General features: G+C 48.8%; 1 protein-coding gene across 1 annotated transcript in view; it reads right to left on the bottom strand.

Moving 5' to 3' along the window:
* LDLRAD4 (low density lipoprotein receptor class A domain containing 4) overlaps window positions 1–6,936 on the bottom strand; it is a 164,913-nt gene extending 157,977 nt beyond the window's left edge. Inside the window, 1 exon segment of the mRNA XM_052660260.1 lies at window positions 6,831–6,936. The gene's annotated coding sequence lies outside the window, so the exon portion shown is untranslated.
* Between the last annotated feature and the right edge of the window lie 11,473 nt (window positions 6,937–18,409).

Here is an 18,409-nt window from a genome sequence, read left to right as displayed (position 1 = left end):
CTTTAAAATGTATTATTAGACTGTTTACTACCCTTAACCTGTCTGCCTAAGTTTAATTCAAATTTAAAATAGTACAAAGGTCTTATACCCCCCGTGGGGAGCATCCACTAACATCACTGCATCTGCCCACAGCAAACTCTCTTCACCTGTGGGTCACCGGATGCTACACTGATTTTCACAACAGAGGGATGGGATAGAGAATTTAAGCATACCATTTCATTGCCAAACTTGCAAAGATTATTTTTTTATAACAATATTCAGCACTGGCAAGGCTGCAGTCACCCCCATGTCCGTGTGCAGTGCCCCATCCTTTCTGGGGGCCCCTCTGAAAGTTCTCACACCCACCGGCTCCTCCTTGAGGAATCTGTCCAGAGGATGTAACTGGAATGTAACCGGAATGTCTGCTGCAGAATTATTTATAATAGGGAAAACTGCCAGCAGACTCAGTGTCCCAAAACAGGCTTAAGAAAATAATAATATAACCACAGGGTGGAATTTAATACTCATCAGCAGTGGTATTTTTGGAGAATATTTAAATTACATGAAAATTTATTCAAGATGAATGTTAAAGTTTATAAAAAGTATGTAAGTTCGAAGCATGATTTTATAATCAATAAATAAGCCTGGAAAGAATCTACCAAACTGTTAATAGAGGTCATATCTAAAGGTAGTGGAATTATAGGTAATTTTAGTCATTTTTATTTTCTTCTTGTTTTTTTTAATCAGGAAGAAAAAGGATTTCAGAGACTAGGTCTGTGACGCTGATTTCAGTCAGGCCTGAATCTCTGGAATAAAAAGTCAGGTTCAAACAGAGTGTGGAGTCTGGTCTAGGGCCCTTGGGCCCCCACCACCTGACAGGAGGAACAGACAGGAACTCCTCCAGATAGGTGTGGCCTCCACCACAAATGGATGCCCATCCACCCCCATCCCAGGGACCTTACTAGACTGAGGCCCAACAGTGCCCACATCTTGTGGGCACCACAGTACCTTCGTGGGGAACAGTACCACCCAGCCACTAGAGGGTATGAAAGGTCTAGAAATGTCTAGTCCCGCCTGCAGCCTTGGAAAAGTCTACCAAGGGCTGGGGGCCATCCTGCAGGCTTCAGACACCTGCACCTCCAGGGGCCTCACTTCAGGCCCCATAAGCTCAAACACTTGGGTCTATCCAGGATGCACACAAGAACTGCATGCAGACACGTGTGGTTGATTAACTCAACCCCGCACAAGGCACGACAGAGAATTTGAGAGCTGTGGTTATCTTTTCGCTTCACCCCACATTTGGGGACTAGCTGAGTTCTGCTGCACAGGGAGGGCCTCGACCACCTCAGCCCACCCCAAAGGCTTTGGGGGCCAGGAAAATAGGACTGGCCCCCAACAAACCCAGCCAGAGAACATCAGCGAGGCAGTCCCGTGGAGCCCCGCCCAACCCCAACTCTCAAAGCTGAGGCTGTAACCACAGGCAGGACAGGCTCAGGAGCTGGGGTTACAAATGAGGGGTGGGGAGGGACTTCCTTGTTGGTCCAGTAGCTAGGACTCCACACTCCAATGCAATTGATCAGGGAACCAGATCCCACCTGCCGCAACTAAGACCTGGTGCAGCCAAATAAATAAATAAGAAATATTGAAAAAAAAAAAAAAAAGAAAGAAGAAGAAAAAAAAGAAGAATGAGGCCGGGAGGAGAGGCGTGAGTCAGATCCATGGAGGAAGGCAGGCAGGAAGGAGGAGCGCTGGGCCCTGCTCAGGTCACAGAGAGACTTGGTCCTGCTCCACTCTGACTGCCGAGAGTGGTCCCCAAAGAAGGCACAGCGTTTCTTCACGCCAGCATCTCAGGCTTCTTACTGCCTGTGTGCTTGTGCGGGGGTTGAGGGGTGGCAGTGCCCACATCCTAGGGCTGATAGGGGATGAAATCAGCTAACAGGAGCTCTCAGGACACTAAGGACGGCCTGGCACCGAGGCGCTGCTACCTCCCCCACAACTTTGACCCCTGGCCACGGGAGCCCTTCCAAGCACAGCCTGGTCTCCCACCTTCAGAACAGGGGATTTCACTCTGGAAAAATTCCCTCTCAACTCTGTGCAGAGGCTGCTGGCCCCAGGGCCACTGACTGGCCACCAGGGGTCCAGCCACTCCTAGGGAACCAAGGAGGCAGCACTGGGAACCTGCACTCTGCAATCCCAGGGGCAGGGCCGCACCCCACCATATGGATGGAAGGATAAGGTGGGGAGATTAGACAGAGCAGCCTTCCTTTGAAGAGAAAGTCTGGGTCCACTTAGGGATCATGTGGCTTACACGCACCTAGTTCTCAGCCAGACCAGGCCTTGGATCCTGTCTGCACAGAGAAGGTCCTGCAAGTCCTTTGGCAGAGCCCCCACTTAGGAGCTAGCTTTGTAATACGAGCAGTGTCCCCACCAACAACTAGAGCAAGTCCATTAAGTTCATTACACCTGTCACGCTGCCAGCTGACTCTCCACATGCCAGGGATGAAAGTACACTGTGCCCAAGGAGTGCCACCAGCCCCCTCCCCGGGGCAGATGGCACCCTTATCTCAGGCAACCGATTCTTAACGTCTGCAGCTGCAGAAACAACGCAGCCGCAAACTTGGCTTCGAGACACCTGAGGACCCGAGCGGCTAAGAACGCAGTTCAGTGTCATGGGAAGCTGGACCCCGGGAGGAAGATGAGGAACCATGCCCCCTGATGCGAAGGAGAGTCGTGCGGGCTGGAGGAGAGTCGTGCGGGCCAGAGGCGCCCGCGAGGCAAAGCGTCACCGGGTCAGAAAAAATACAGAGCTGCTCCCTGGATCCTGTCACCCTGCAGCCCTGCCGAAAATAAAAGCAAGAGACACACCCTTCTTGCTTCCAAAGCTAGTTGAAGAATTCCAGGCAGCGGGCGGAGGCTGTTCACGCACCCCCACGCACCCCACGCACTGCACAGCCTGCAGGCTGCCGGGTGCCCGGCCCCGCCCACCGCTCGCAGACAGCGGTAATTTCTTTTTCCCTGTCATGTAACGTTAGCAATCTGTCTGGAGCTTGGCAAGCACCAACTTGCACTGTCATATAAACTGTCTGACAAACTTAAAGTTTCATAAATGCTTCGCTTTTCCAGGAGACAATAAAGCATCATTTAAAAAAAAGTTGTCATTTCCTTTTCTGTTCCTTTTCTCTCTTCCTCTTCCAAAATAAAGGCCGGGTTTTGAGGGTGGGAGGAAGAATAAGAAAACAGAAAGCCAACCACAAAAGAACTCCCGCAAACAGAAAGGATCCCTCACCAGGATCCTTAACCTTGAAAGTCTCCACACTTCTCCAGTGCCAAGTGAATGAGCAGATAAATGAATAGGGGAGGGGCACCCCGGCTGTGGGTCTTGAGGGGTGCAGAACAAAATCTGCAAAACAAAAGTACGGTCATTAAAAATGAATAAAGGGTGTGGACAGCAGCCCCCACCCGCTTCTGCTCTTGGGGATTTGAGCCAGACACTCCGCGTCCTCATTAAGTGGTGTCTGGCAGGCTGCCGGGTTTTAGTGGGTTCTGGGAATGCCAATATATTAACCAGAGGACTCTTTGCAAACCCTTTAGAGTTTTTATTCTAGAAAAGTCAACCATTTGGCACAGAACAGCCTTATTTTTGTCCGGGAAAGCTCTCTGCTGCCAATCAAGGGAGAAATTATAGCTATGTTCTTCGTAATTTCCAAGACTTATCTGGAAAACAAGCTTGAGGGAAAGAAAAGTCCTTACAAAAACAGCTTAAAAGGCCAAAGTACCATTTTTAGTGGAAATTCAAAGAAAAGCAATCCATACTCAAATCACACAGATAGGACACAACACAAGCATTATTTTCACATCCTCCTATGGTAGCGAGAAAAACACTATCACTTTGAATTACAAACCCAATTATTTCTACAGCATTTAATACAGGTGCTCACTTGTGTCCCCTACTTGCCTAAAAACTAATAATGTCACCAAAATTTCCCTAAGATGTGGCAAGTCTTGTGGCCTAAAGTTTCAGACGGAGGCAGAAGCTATACATTGCTATTAAAAACTGAAGCTTCACCTTCCTTCACATCCAGGGTACAAGGTCACGGTATAATTCCAGACTACCACATACCACGAAGGCAGAAAGTCACTCTGACATCAGAAGACTGGCTTTCCGGAGAATGTCCTGAGACCCCTGAAAGTAGGGGGTGGAAGCAGGGAGAGAGGGCCACTGGGGGGCACTTCACACCATTCTGTACTGCTCACCATAATCCATATGAAGTACATTAATTAAATGTTTCTAAAAATTTTGCAGGTTAACATGGAAAGATCATTTCATTTCTTTTTTCTGTACTAACTCTCACCTCAAAGAACAGACACCTCACAGAAACATCATAAGCCCAGACGCAGAAGAAAGATGGAAAAAAAACTTGCAAGGGCCACCAGGAAGACCCAACCAGTCATGGGTGCCACTGACCATGCCCCACACCCTGAGTACCTCCTGCCCAGACCATGAGGGTGACTGCACAGGGATCCAGACAAGCTCAGGGGTCTCTGCTGGGCCACAGGCCGGGAACCACAGCGCCCAAGATGCTAACTCACTGTCACTTCCCTAGGCTCCCCTGTCCAGTTGGGAGGTGCCCTTCCAGCAGCCCCAAGGAACAGCCCATCGCATCCCACGAGCCACCGGTTGCTCTGCTAGGCCACTAAGTCAACCAGGACTGCAGCCCAGGACTGTAAACACCTCTGCAGGCGGGTGGATACTGCTCTCAGTGCCAGGCAAGAAAACTATTCTTAGAGCACTGTCAGCAGTCTGGGGGGAGGGGGGGGGATTGAAATTTGTCTGTATATGTATATACTCTGGCAAGTGGGGGTGGGAGACTCTGACTTTCAAACAATAGGCCACCAAATTGGCACAAAATCCTTTAGTAAGCAGGTGCCACAGGCCAGGTTCCTCTGCAAGACTGTGGTCATGCAAACAGCCCCAGAGAGGATTCGAGAGACAGCCCTAAAAGCCTGCTAGGGACAGGTTTCTCCATCGTAAATACAAGCCTTCACCAACTAGAAGACTCCACCAACAGCCAAGACTTCCAGGGTAACAGCAAAATATGAAGAAATTGGGGGCGGGGGGCGGGGGCAGCTTTTAAAACAAGATAAGAAGGCAGCACTAAGTCTGCAGCAGCAAATCCCTCACTGGCATTTACAATCTCAGGCCTATTTCCTAACAATGTGTTCAGTGTCAATAGCAAAGGGAAGCTCTTAAAAGAATTAAGCTCTAAGAGATCATGAGGAATATACCCTGTGTTTCAAAAAGCACTTCTTTGCAAGGACCATTAAAGGGCACCCATCCAAGGGTTGACAGGAAACCAAATATTATAATTCAATACATGTACATGGATAAGATCCACTCCTTAGTCCATGGAATGACTCAAATTTGACATTACGACCCTTCACTGAACATAAAGAACATGTTCCAAGATTACTGTGCAGAGTCCAGGGGCAGCTGTGCAGAGGAGACAGCACACACAGCATAAGCCCTGGAAAGACTAAACCCTCCTATGAAAACGCAGACCTGACTGGACACCCTGGCAGTTTCTCCGTGCAGGGTCACCAGGACCATTGTGCCACTCCAGGGGACCCGCACTGGAGATCACCCTTAGGGTCAGCCCAACAGGCAGAAGGGCCATTTTCAAAGGAATCTTCCTTTTAAAGGAAGAGATGCACCAGTCTTCAAGCCAGCCACCTCCACTGCAAGAAGCCTACTAACACCAGCTCCAGGACCAACTCTGTGCCGCTCACTTCCCTCATCCCACAATGCCCACACACAGTAGGGCACCCAAAAATACTCATCACAGTCATAACCCACATTTAGAACGCAGCACCGAACTACAAGCCAGGGGTCCAGAGATGTGAAGCTACCAAAGTAATAAGAGAAAGAGAAGAAAATAGATGCGACACAGAGGAAGAGAAATAAGCAAATCAAAAATATCCAATTTCAGCTAATTAAAAGAGTCTACGGGGAAAACAAAACTTAAGCTACTGAATCCACCGCATTCACGGACACTCCTGCGCCTGGTGAGTTTCCGGCTGTGCAAAAACCCTCCCGGGTTCACTCGGCAAGCGGCCGAACCCCTACCTTCTCCAGGTGCCCCCCACCTGTCGCGGTCCTCGTTGTCTTCCTAAACCCCCTTGCCCCCCGCCTCATCGGAAGCCTCTTCCTTTTCCAATTAGGAAAAAAGTTTAAAACCAAGCTGATGCTCTGGGGGCCAGCACGGCGAGCGGCCCAGCACCCAGCTTACCCGGCGCGCCCAGCCCCCGGGCAGCGGGCGAGGTCCCGGGAGGCGTCCCGCGCGCGGCGCCCCGCAGACCGCACGACAAAGCGGGGCGGCCGGGCTGGGTGCTCGTCGCTTCCTGTTTATTCCGCCGCGAGGGTCACAGAAATCCTGCCCACGCCCGCTTCTTGCGGGCTCCGGGCGCAGCCTAGGGGCCAGTGGCGCCCGGACCAGCGGGAGCCCCTGCAGCCGGCGCCCGGCACAGCGCGCTCAACACCCGGAAGCGCGGGGTCCAGGGTCCTCCCGCCCCGCAAACTCGGGCAGGTCCCAGACAACCTGCCCGCGGACCCCGCCTCCCCAACCCCGCCGCAGCGGCGCACAACCGCGCGGGGCACCAGGAAGCCGACGGCTCGGCGGGGGCCGCCGTCCCGCGCCCGCCCCCGGCAGCGCCGGACGCCGCCGTGCCCAGCGCGACCCTGGAGAGGGCGCCGACGGCGGGGATCGAGGACATGCCGTTCCAGCGTCCCGTCCTCCCGCCCGCGCCTCCGCCCCGAACTTCGCCGGACGCCGCAGCACCGGGTCAGCCTTTACCTGCGGCCGCGGCTCTGGAGTGAGGCGGCAGGCGCCCGGGGTCGGCGGGGGAGGGCGAGATGCTTTAAGGGCCCGGATCGGCCCGGACTCCCCGCGCTCCCCGCCCCCTTCCACGCTCCCGGGACGCGCAGTCGGCCTGGCGGCGGCGGCTCCTCCCCAGCCCGCAGGGGATCCCCGGCCTCGCTGGCGGGTCCGCAGCGCCGGGCGGGGAAGCGGGAGACAGTACCGTCTCCGCCTCCGCGCCGTCTGTCTCCTGCCGGCCCGCTCGCCGCGGCCGCGTCTGCCTCGCGGTCCGCCGACCTCTCCACCCTCCCCATCCCCCTCCTAGCGGGACCGGCGGCGGCCGGGCGGGGCGGGGGCGGGGTGGGCCGTCCGGACCCCGAGCGGGCAGCGCCGACCTCCGCGGACTGCGGCCACAGAGCAGGGAGAGCGGGCGGCCAGGCCGCGGGACCCCCGGCTGCGCACGAGGCTCGGCTCGGCCTGGCGGGGCGCGCGCCCACCGCCGGCCGGACGGGGAACTCCATCCCGGAGCCGGAGACCGCAGCGGGAGCCGCGCACGCCCCTGGTAACCTGTCTTCCCACACAGGCCCAGACGCACAGTAGGGCTGCAGGACCCTTAGTAGGGCTGATAAATCCTCCTGTTCGCCCGTTCAACCGCTTCGCAGACATGAAGGTCTTCCCACGGCATCCCTTTCTCCTTGGAGGGCCTACATTTCTCCTCCTCTGAAGGCCTTTGGGACTTGAACTCCACCTGAGTGTGGACAGCACAGTTGTCTTTCAGAAGTACGAGCTTTCACACCCACTAACCTGACCCGTGTTTGATCGAGATTTGGTTATTGCCACAGCACCCGGGCATTTTAACCCAGCTTTATTACAGCCACGAAAATGAGCCACTCACCTAGAGTCAGACATTCTGGACTGCAAAGTCAAGTGGACCTTAGGAAACATTATTAGGAACTAAGCTAGTGGAGGTGATGGAATTCCAGCTGAGCTGTTTCAGATCCTAGAAGATGATGCTGTGAAAGAGCTGCAATCAATATGCTGGCAAATTTAGAAAACTTAGAAGTGGCCACAGGACTGGAAAAGGTCAGTTTTCATTCCAGTCCCAAAGATGGGTAATGCCAAAGAATGTACAAACTACTGCACAATTGCATCCATTTCACACGCTAGCAAAGTAATGCTCAAAATTCTCCAAGCTAGGCTTCAACAGTACATGAACTGAGAACTTCCAGATGTTCAGGCTGGATTTAGAAAAGGCAGAGGAACCAGAGATCAAATTGCCAGCATCCACTGGATCATAGAAAAAGCAAGGGAATTCCAGAAAAACATCTACTTCTGCTTCATTGACCTACACAAAAGCCTTTGACTGTGTGGATCACAACAAACTGGAGAATTCTTAAAGAGATAGGAATACCAGACCACCTTACCTGCCTCCTCAGAAACCTGTGTGCAGGTCAAGAAGCAACAGTTAGAACTGGACATGGAACAACAGACTGGTTCCAAATTGGGAAAGGAGTACGTCAAGGCTGTAGATTGTCACTCTACTTATTTAGCTTCTATGCAGAGTACATCATGTGAAATGCCGGGCTAGATGAAGCCCAAGCTGGAATCAAGATTGCCAAGAGAATTACCAAAAGCCTCAGATGTGCAGATGATATCACCCTTATGGCAGAAAGCGAAGAGGAACTAAAGAGCCTCTTGATGAAGGTTAAAGAGGAGAGTGAAAAAGCTGGCTTAAAACTCAACATTCAGAAAACTAAGATCATGGCATCTGGTTCCATCACTTTATGGCAAATAGATGGGAAAACAATGGAAACTATGGCAGAATTTATTTTCTTGGGTTCCAAAATCACTGTGTATGGTGACTGCAACCATAAAATTTAAAGATGCTTGCTCCTTGGAAGAAAAGCTATGACAAACCTAGACAGCATATTAAAAAGCAGAGACATCACTTTACCAACAAAGGTCCATGTAGTCAAAGCTATGGTTTTTCTGGTAGTTATGTACAGATGTGAGCGTTGGACTATAAAGAAGGCTGAGCCCTGAAGAACTGAGGCTTTCGAACTGTAGTGCTACAGAAAACGCTTGAGAATCCCTTGGACAGCAAGGAGATCAAACTAGTCGTTCCTTAAAGAAATCAACCCTGAATATTCATTGGAAGGACTGATGCTGAAGCTGAAGCTCCAGTCCTTTGGCCACCTGATACAAAGAACTGACTCACTGGAAAAGACCTGATGCTGGGAAAGACTGAGGAAAGAAGGAGAAGGGGACCAACAGAGGATGAGATGGTTGGATGGCATCACTGACTCAAGGGACGTGAGTCTGAGCAAACTCCGTGAAGTGAAGACAGTGAAGGATAAAGAATCCTGGCATGGTGCAGTCCATGGTGTCACACAGAGTTAGACATGACTTAGTGACTGAACAACAACTGCCAAAGTTAACCCCCTGTGGACATATCAAAATATACCAACCTGGTATTTCAGGCAGGGTCTAACAGAGGAGTAGCTAATTAGAACAGCTTATTTTCAATGTCTCCACCCCTTGCCAAAAGTTGACCAGCTCATACTTCCATAATATCAGAGAAAGGAATCTTGAAATCTACAATAATTGATCAGTAACTTTATAGTTAGTGAAATGTTAGCTTAATTCAACTTGCTTTAAAAAGTCCTCAGTTGTCCTCAACCAAGATGGTAACTTCCGGGTAGAAGCTGATCAGTGCTCATAGGTGATACCATTTAATATTAACTGTCAGTTATTGGAAGCCATGTGCCAAGCCCTGTACTAGGAACTTCACATAGATTATCTAATTTAATCTTCAGGGTAACTGTGGCAGCTAGAACATCCCCATTTTACAGATAAGAAAGTTGAGGCTATAAATGATTAACTTGTCTCCAGACCACAAAGTTGTTGTTCAAAGTTGTTACTAAGTCGTGTCCAACACTTTGCGACCCCATGGACTGCAGCATACCAGCCTCCCTGTCCCTCACCATCCTGTGGAGTTCGCCCAGGTTCATGTCCATTGAATCAGTGATGCCATCCAACCATTACATCCTCTGCCAGCAGAGGATGAGACTGCAAAAAGGTGAGTGAAAATCCTGGTAGGCACAGTTCAGGAGCTGAACCACACTGCCACCTGCTGGCGGGCTGACATCCCTCGGCTCAGCTCAGCCCAGCTCCCAGCGAGTCCGGATGGAGGACCTCTACACCTGTGGGACAGTTTAGACTCTGGTTGCCAGGGGAAACCTCTTTAAATGCCATTGAGCTGCGAAGTGCTTAATAGAGGTAATCTGAATCTGACAAGCATCTACTTGCTAGCTTGTTATTTAATGTTCCATGTTAACAACAGCTGTGGGGTTGGAGAAACTGGTCTTGCCCTTCTGAGGTCAACAGAGGAATGGCATCTTCCTTCTAAACCTGACACAGCCCATGGGCAGTGAGGAAAATGTTTTTTCCAAGAACAGGAAACAGTTTGTTCTCCTATTGTGCAATATTTCACTTGTGGATCATTTCCATGTATATGATTTCACCCTCTTGAGACCTGAATTTTAAATCTCACCCTCAGCTTTACCTTTTATGAGACTCTTAGTTCATCTTGCTTTCCCTTTTCTTGCTGTCTTCCCTCAGTTATCACTAGAAACTGCAGATCTCTATTTCTATTTCTAAAGAGTAGCTAGGGGAGGAGTTCTGTCTTTGTACCTGTTCTGCATTTTAGTTGCTTCCTCCCACAGCCCTGTACACACACACTCATCACAGCAAGGGCAGAACCAGAGGCATTAGACATATGTTTGTTTTCTGTAAATCTAGCATGACCGGACCATCCATCAGCTCACCTGGTGGTCAGTGACCTCTCACCTTCACTTTGAGGGCCCAGGCAGAGGCCAAGAGAGGACTTCATTCTGTTCCAAACAGCAGAGCATGTAAGTCTACCTGACACTCACAAAGGGCTCTGGAGAGATCGAAGAAAGAATGAAGTCTCATATTATGATGGACGAGTAAATAATACAGAGGTAAAACATCACTAAACTGGGTGGAAATCAACTGAAAATGATTTCGAGGAATTGGATGTAGGAAACAATCTTTCTCAGTATAAATCCACTGCAGTTTACCTGGTGTCCATTAAATCTCAACCATACTTAGTCCACAGAAGGTCAGTCATCTGAGAAGACAAAGACAGAAGCGTAAACATGAACAAATGATTTAAAAAAAAAAAAAAGATTCTGAGGGCCCTAACCAACCACAAGATGAATGTGAAACAATTCAGTTATTTAGCTGTCTTGTATAACATTTGAATGAAACTTAAGCCATCCAAAAAGATTTACCTCAAATGGAAAAGGAGCAAGAGAAGCGTGCTGGAGGGCAGCTCTGCTGGGAAGTAAGCACCCCCATTCGGACAGGTTACAGGGACAGGACAAGGATGAACTCAGTGCCAGGAGGGAGGCCTCTGCCCCATGTGTCTTGGCAGTGTCATAGGCACGCTTCATCATGCCATCTGCACCATCAAACCATCTCAAGTGTCTGGTCTGTAAAATGGAGACAATTCCCACCTCATGTGATTTGTGGTGGGTTGGCCACACACCACCTCCACACAAACACCTCCTCTGGGATCTGGCTGCCCCTCACTGTTCCAGGACCTGCAAACTTCACTCCTTGCTCTAGGGGTACAGATTCAAAATCACCAAAGACAGGAAGGAAAATATTCTGCAGGCAACCTCTGCTTCTAGCCTTGTGCAATACTTTCCTTGGGCCAAATGAAAAACATCTGCTCTCTCTCCTTGAAGGGAAGCGGGGAGAAGAAAAGGGAAAATATGGCAAGAAAAAGATGTAAATGGTCACCTCAAAGACTGTCCATCCAGACACACTTGGGTGTATGGTTTCTGTACATCAGTTATTAAAAGGACGCAACTTCTGCCAGTGGTAAAGTTCAGTCTCATCTGTCTGTTGAGACCACAGCTCTTCACATCTCTGCCTCCTTTGGTACCCAAGTGGCCCCCACCCACTTCCCCACACCCTGCAGAGCCGCTCAGGACAGGCTGACTCCCCCTGGTTTGGGGCCTGCTCTCTGCTGCAGTGACCAGCAGCTGGGTTAAAAGTGGCCACTGCAGCCCCACCCTCGCCCACTGCTTTCCAACACATGGTCAATCAGCTGTGTACAAATGGTTAGTAAGTTGCGTTCAAAACAGAACCTGGCCCAAAATATCCTCAGTAAATATCAACTTCCTTCACCCTTTCTCATCCTTGCCAGGAGGGACAGGCTCTCTGGTGACTTTGTACTGGGTCAGCTTAGCCAGAGGGGGTGGGGTCTGTGCTCCCTAGAATTCCCTTCCTCGGGTTCCAGGTGTTGAAATAACTTTCTGACCCCAAGATAGAGCTGCTCGTGGGGTTCCCATCAGCACACTGAAACATAGACTTTCAGTCTATGAAAGCACACTGACTTTCATGTCCTGTCAGCGCTCGTTTGACCAGAAATGCAATGGCACCCCACTCCAGTACTCTTGCCTGGGAAATCCCATGGACGGAGGAGCCTGGTAGGCTGCAGTCCATGGGGTCACTAAGAGTCAGACATGACTGAGCAACTTCACTTTCACTTTTCACTTTCATGCATTGGAGGAGGAAATGGCAACCCATTCCAGTGTTCTTGCCTGGAGAATCCCAGGGACGGGGGAGCCTGGTGGGCTGCTGTCTATGGGGTTGCACAGAGTCGGACACAACTGAAGTGACTTAGCAGCAGCAGGAGCAGCAGGGCATCCAGCCAGCAGTCTTCAGACCACATCCAGCTCTGGGCCTTCTCACCCTACAAGCAGGCTGCATGGGCCCAGGCCCTCATATGCTTCCTCTCTGTCTCATTTTCATCTCTGTCTCATCTTCGTTCTCTACTCTTTATCCCGAGAAAGCTTCTTGCCTTCTACCCCACTTTGCAGTTTGAAAGGTCCGCTTCATGAGACGTTACATATTTATCACTTGAGTTGTTTTCTTTAGTCTTTCTCAGACGCATGTTAGAAATGCCAGAGAGAGTTGTGGGTGACGTGGAAGGAGGCGTGCTTAACGCCTCTGCTTAAGTGGCGGGACCTCCCGAGGATGTGGGGTCCAGGTACAGAGCAGCTTCATACCCCTGACCTGCTCTCCCCTCATCCTGTCCCCTTGTCTTGGGTCGGGGGTGCATGCACAGCCCCATGGAGAAGGATGCCAGCATCTTCTGCCAGTCACCTGGGTCGTTTAGGTTGAAGGGACAAAAGATAGACAGGGTTTGTTTGCTCTGTGGGCCCAGGGGGCCTGTGAGTACCAGTCTGCCTCCCACCCACCCCTTCACATCCAGTCATATTGCCTGGACCCAAATCAATGCCATTCAGTACGCTGCTCACTACTGCCTGTAGTAAATCTCAACTCCATATCCCTTTCTAAGGTTCTGCTTTTGTGATCCAACCCTGATGATGCAGAACCATGGGCCAGGTATCTCTGCCCCCCCAGCCAGAGATCAACTGTTTGTGGAGAATAATACCCTCCCAATCTAGCTTCTTTAGAAAAGGTGTTCCCCCAAAACAATCAAACTGCTTGAAAAGTCCGTTACAAAAGAAGATACGAAATAGCCAGCAAACGCATGAAAAGGTACTCACTCCTTATTGTTGTTCAGTTGCTCAGTAGTGTCGACTCTGTGACTCCATGGACTATAGCACACCAGGATTCCCCGTTCTTCACTATCTTCCAGAGTTTGCTCAGATTCATGTCCATTGAGTCAGTGATGCCATCCAACCATCTCATCCTCTGTCACCACCTTCTCCTGCCTTCAATCTTTCCCAGTATCAGGGTCTTTTCTAATGAGTCAGCTCTTCCTTATCAGGTGGCCAAAGTATTGGAGCTTCAGCTTTAGCATCAGTCCTTCCAATGAATATTCACGATTGATTTCCTTTAGGTTTGACTGGTTTGATCTCCTTGCTGTCCAAGGGACTCTCAAGCATCTTCTCCAGCACCACAAATCAAAAGCATCAATTATTTGGTGCTCAGCCTACTTTATGGTCCAACTCTCACATCTGTACATGACTACTGGAAAAACCATAGCTTTGACCATACAGAACTTTGGTGGCAAAGTGATGTCTCTGCTCCTTAGGGAAATGTATATTAAAGCCATAATGAAAGGTTTTAAATGACTGCAAAGTTTAATCCAAGGAGAGAAATTAATGGGAAACAAGGTTAACTAAGCTAAACCCTCGTTCTGACCTCTCAGGCATCAGTAAACTGCTTGGAAAGATTCTTGAGCTAACTTCCCCATGTTCTGGTCATCACTGAGCAGCTGTCCTTATGAGGCCTCAGTCCTATGAGCACCCAGGACAGAGTAACTGGTAGGCTGAGGCTGACATTTCAGTGGCTGATGGCATATTATTTATAGGATATCCAAGTTATCAGTGGGAAACCAAAGTAGAAGTTGGGAATTCTGGTGAAAGTCTCTGATGTACAAGAGGAATAGGTCAATTATGTTAAAATAATTCTGTGTGGGCTGCCAGCTACTGAGCACAGAGACAACCCTACCAGAAGTTACATGGTAATACTAATTTCATCCTTAAAAGCAAACCTCGGTCTCACATATATGTAGTGTGTCAAACCACACAACCACCATGTTTGGGGGCCCAAAGCAGGTCCTCCTGCCATGCCATGGCTAAAAGTCAGCTGCTCACGGTGGCCGCCCATGCTGGCTTCTCTAACGCAGGGGCATCACTTTCTCCTCACACACACACGTAGCATCGTGTTACTAGATGAAAAAGCAGTTAAAACCAATAAAATAACTGAATTGCTGCTGAAACCACCTATGTACACTTTAGTCTTGGTCATCTCCCAAGCCTGGCCCGCAGGAGCATTCTTCTAAAGACAGAGCAGAGCATAAGGCAGGCAGGGCCTCTCCTGCAAGACGACTGATGTGTAAACAGAGAATTGTCTCCGCACATGAGAACATTCCTCTCCATCCAGGTTTTTATATCTATGCTGCATATAAACATATTCTGAGACCGTATGCATACTTATATCACTTTGTGCTTCTAAAATTTATATAAATGCTATTATATGGTACATTTGACCTTTTCACTCATTACACAGGCAAAATTTATTCAAGTTGACACGTAGTTTTAGTTCATGTAACTGGTAATAGTGTTGCACTATGTGACTAGATCTCCTTCTCTTCTTGAGGACATTTCGAGTTCCCATCTTCCCCACTCTTACTCCATCGCAACATGACCATCCTTGTTACGTCTCTGTACAGAGGTGTAAGACTTTTTCTCAGTGTTTAGATGCTCAGTACACACACTTAGAATTGGACTGCTGGATCTTAAGGTTTGTTCATCTTCAATTTTGGGTTGCTTCTTTTCTAAGCAGAAACTTGATGGAATTGGATTTTTATTGGCTGGCTGTGTGCCCTGCTACTGGCAACCTCACCTGCTCTTTAGACAATCTTTCATCATGCCTACTTGCTGGAGACCTTCCCCTCCCACCCCATTCACCAAAGGGGTGACACTCCCACAGGGCTTACGTGTGAGTTGAAGGATGTGGACACAACTGGACGTCCAGTGCACAGAAGGGGCATGTGTGCTGGGCCCCAACTGTGTTCCTGTGCCCAGGCCCCCGATCTGTGTCCAAGCCTATTTCTTTCTCTGCCACTGAGAACATGTGGCAAAATCCCCTCATGCTGAGCATGGGGCTTCAAGTCCTGCTGCTGGCAGATGAGAATGCTGGTTGATGGATTGTAGGGAAGCGAAGAAAAGAAAGAAAGTAAGTGAAGTCACTCAGTCATGTCTTACTCTTTGCGACCCCATGGGCTGTAGCCCACTAAGCTCCTCTCTGTCCATGGGATTTTCCAGGCAAGAATACTGGAATGGGTTTCCATTCCCTTCTCCAGGGGATCTTCCTGACCCAGGGATTGAACCCAGGTCTCCCGTGTTGCAGGCAGATGCTTTACCAACTGAGCCACCATGGAATCCCATCTGCATGCTGAAGGGGTCATCATTTCTCATTTTGCGAAGGGAAAAGCTGGCCCAGAAGGAAAAAATTTCAACAGAAACAGTGCAGCTAAGACTGTCCTGGAACCCAAGTATCCTGACAGGGAAAATCAAGGCATTGTCAGAGGTGGAAGGGACTTGGAGATTAATCCACCTCCCTCACTTTTTACAGATGACAGAGAAAGTGTGAAACTGTTAATCAGCTGTGTACAACTCTTTGCGACCCCATAGACTGTAGTCCACCAGGCTCCTCTGTTCATGGGATTCTCTAGGCAAGAATACTGAAGTGGGTTGCCATTCCCTTCTTGAGGGAATCTTCCTGACCCAGGGATTAAACCCAGGTCTGCTGCATTGCAGGCAAATTCTTTACCATCTGAGCCACCAGAGAAGCCCACAGATGACAGACTGGAGCTCAAACAGAGAAAGATCATTGATCTAACGTTTTTAAATTTTATAGAAAAGATGAGTGTAACTGACTGACTGGGCAGCTCCCCACACAGGGTCTGCACTCACTCAAGTGTGGTCATGGTGACAATGGTATACCAGAAGGCTGCAGGGACGCTAGTAAAGTTGGTCTTGTTTGTGCCCTTCTTGGCATAAAACCTAACAGTGGCAAAGATGATGATGGCCATGGTAAGGGAACAGAGGAGAAAGCCCAACTCAGAGGCACAGTTCTTGAGTGTGTAGTCCAGAATCCACAAGCCTTGTGAGTGCCTGGAGAACTTGAAGATGCGCAATACTCGAACACCCGCAGGGTGACAAGGGCGCCCGAGACACCCTCGTTCTTGGGCATGAAGAGAGGGAAGGAAGAAATAGGAAACAGAGTAAGGATCAGAGGAGAGAGGAGAACAAATGCAACTGCAACTTTTGCCATTTTTTTTATTCAGAGACAAACGTTCCCAGGTAAGCAGGAAAAATGTCCCTTCAGCATTATTAGTAAAGCTTTGCTGTCAAAGTTTTAAAACATGTAAAAGGATAATAAAAACCAAGCAATTACAATGCACTGCCTACCAAATTCTACACAATGTAGCTTATTTTGTAAAAAGAAGATTGTTGCTTCTGGTTATGAGTTTTTCCCCCAAACAAATATCAATACTATAATACTTTTTACATAAAAAGTAATAACTTTTCCCTTTGTATCCAAATATAAATTGTTTCTTTGACTCCATTAGTAGATAGACTTTTGGTTAAAAACACCCTAAAAGTACCTTAATGTGTTCTATAAAAAGGAACTCAATGATGTGATGGAATAGTGGAATGAAGCTTTTTTCCCTATAGAAACCAACATTATTATATAACAAAGGACCTAAAACACTGTTTTGTGTGCATTAGCATGGGCCAGGACTCTAGGGAGCGCTCAGCCAGGATGACACAGTTGTATGGAGGTTTCCTGCTAGCCGGCTGGCACCACACGCTCTGCAGCCTCTCCCAGTTCAGTTCAGTTCAGTCACTCAGCGGTGTCCGACTCTTTGCAACCCCATGAATTGCAGCCTGCCAGGCCTCCCTGTCCATCACCAACCCCCAGAGTTCACTCAGACTCACGTCCATCGAGTCAGTGATGCCATCCAGCCATCTCATCCTCTGTCATCCCCTTCTCCTCCTGCCCCCAATCCCTCCCAGCATCAGAGTCTTTTCCAATGAGTCAACTCTTCGCATGAGGTGGCCAAAGTACTGGAGTTTCAGCTTTAGCATCATTCCTTCCAAAGAAATCCCAGGGCTGATCTCCTTCAGAATGGACTGGTTGGATCTCCTTGCAGTCCAAGGGACTCTCAAGAGTCTTCTTCAACACCACAGTTCAAAAGCATCAATTCTTCGGTGCTCAGCTTTCTTCACAGTACAACTCTCACATCCATACATGAGAAGCCTCTCTAACACAGCTCTTAACCTCCAGAGCATCTCACAGTATGATGTTTTCAGGATACTGTATTTACATCTCTTACATGGTATTAACATACATACATACATGTATATGTATACATACATATAGCTATACAAAATGGTGTTTTCTTTTTTAGACTCCCAAATAAGACTAAAAGGTTGATTTCTGGGTTAAAGGACTTTAATTTTTAGCCATTATTTTACATCCCCACAACATTTAAGCAGTTGCACTCCTACCAGCAAAGTAAGGACGTTCCTCATTTCCTTTTTGTCAATTCGAGGACTTTTAATTTTAAAAAAGTGTCTTTCTATTGCTACACTTTGCATTTCTCACACCAATTTCCAGCAATTCACACTCACCAGTGATGTAGGGATGCATTTTAATTTTCAATCTCATGGGTTAAAAAAACAGAATTTCATTTTTGCTTTCATTTGCATTTTCTCAACCAATTTTCAGATGTCTACTTTGTTGTTGTTCAGTCACTCAGTTGTGTCCAGCTCTTTGCAACCCCATGGACTACAGCACATCAAGCTTCCCTGTCCTTCACCATCTCCAGGAGCTTGCTCAAACTCATGTCCATTGAGTCAGTGATGGGATCCAACCATCTAGTTCTGTCATCGCCTTCTCTTCCTGCCTTCAATCTTTTCCAGAATCTTTTCCAATGAGTCGGCTCTTCTCATCAGGTGGCCATAATATTGGAGCTTCAGCTTCAGCATCAGTCC

Source organism: Budorcas taxicolor, chromosome 22, assembly GCF_023091745.1.
Source record: "Budorcas taxicolor isolate Tak-1 chromosome 22, Takin1.1, whole genome shotgun sequence".
Lineage (NCBI taxonomy): Eukaryota > Metazoa > Chordata > Mammalia > Artiodactyla > Bovidae > Budorcas > Budorcas taxicolor.
The sequence above is the reverse complement of the archived record's forward strand: the minus strand, read 5'-3'. Positions and strand labels throughout refer to the sequence as shown.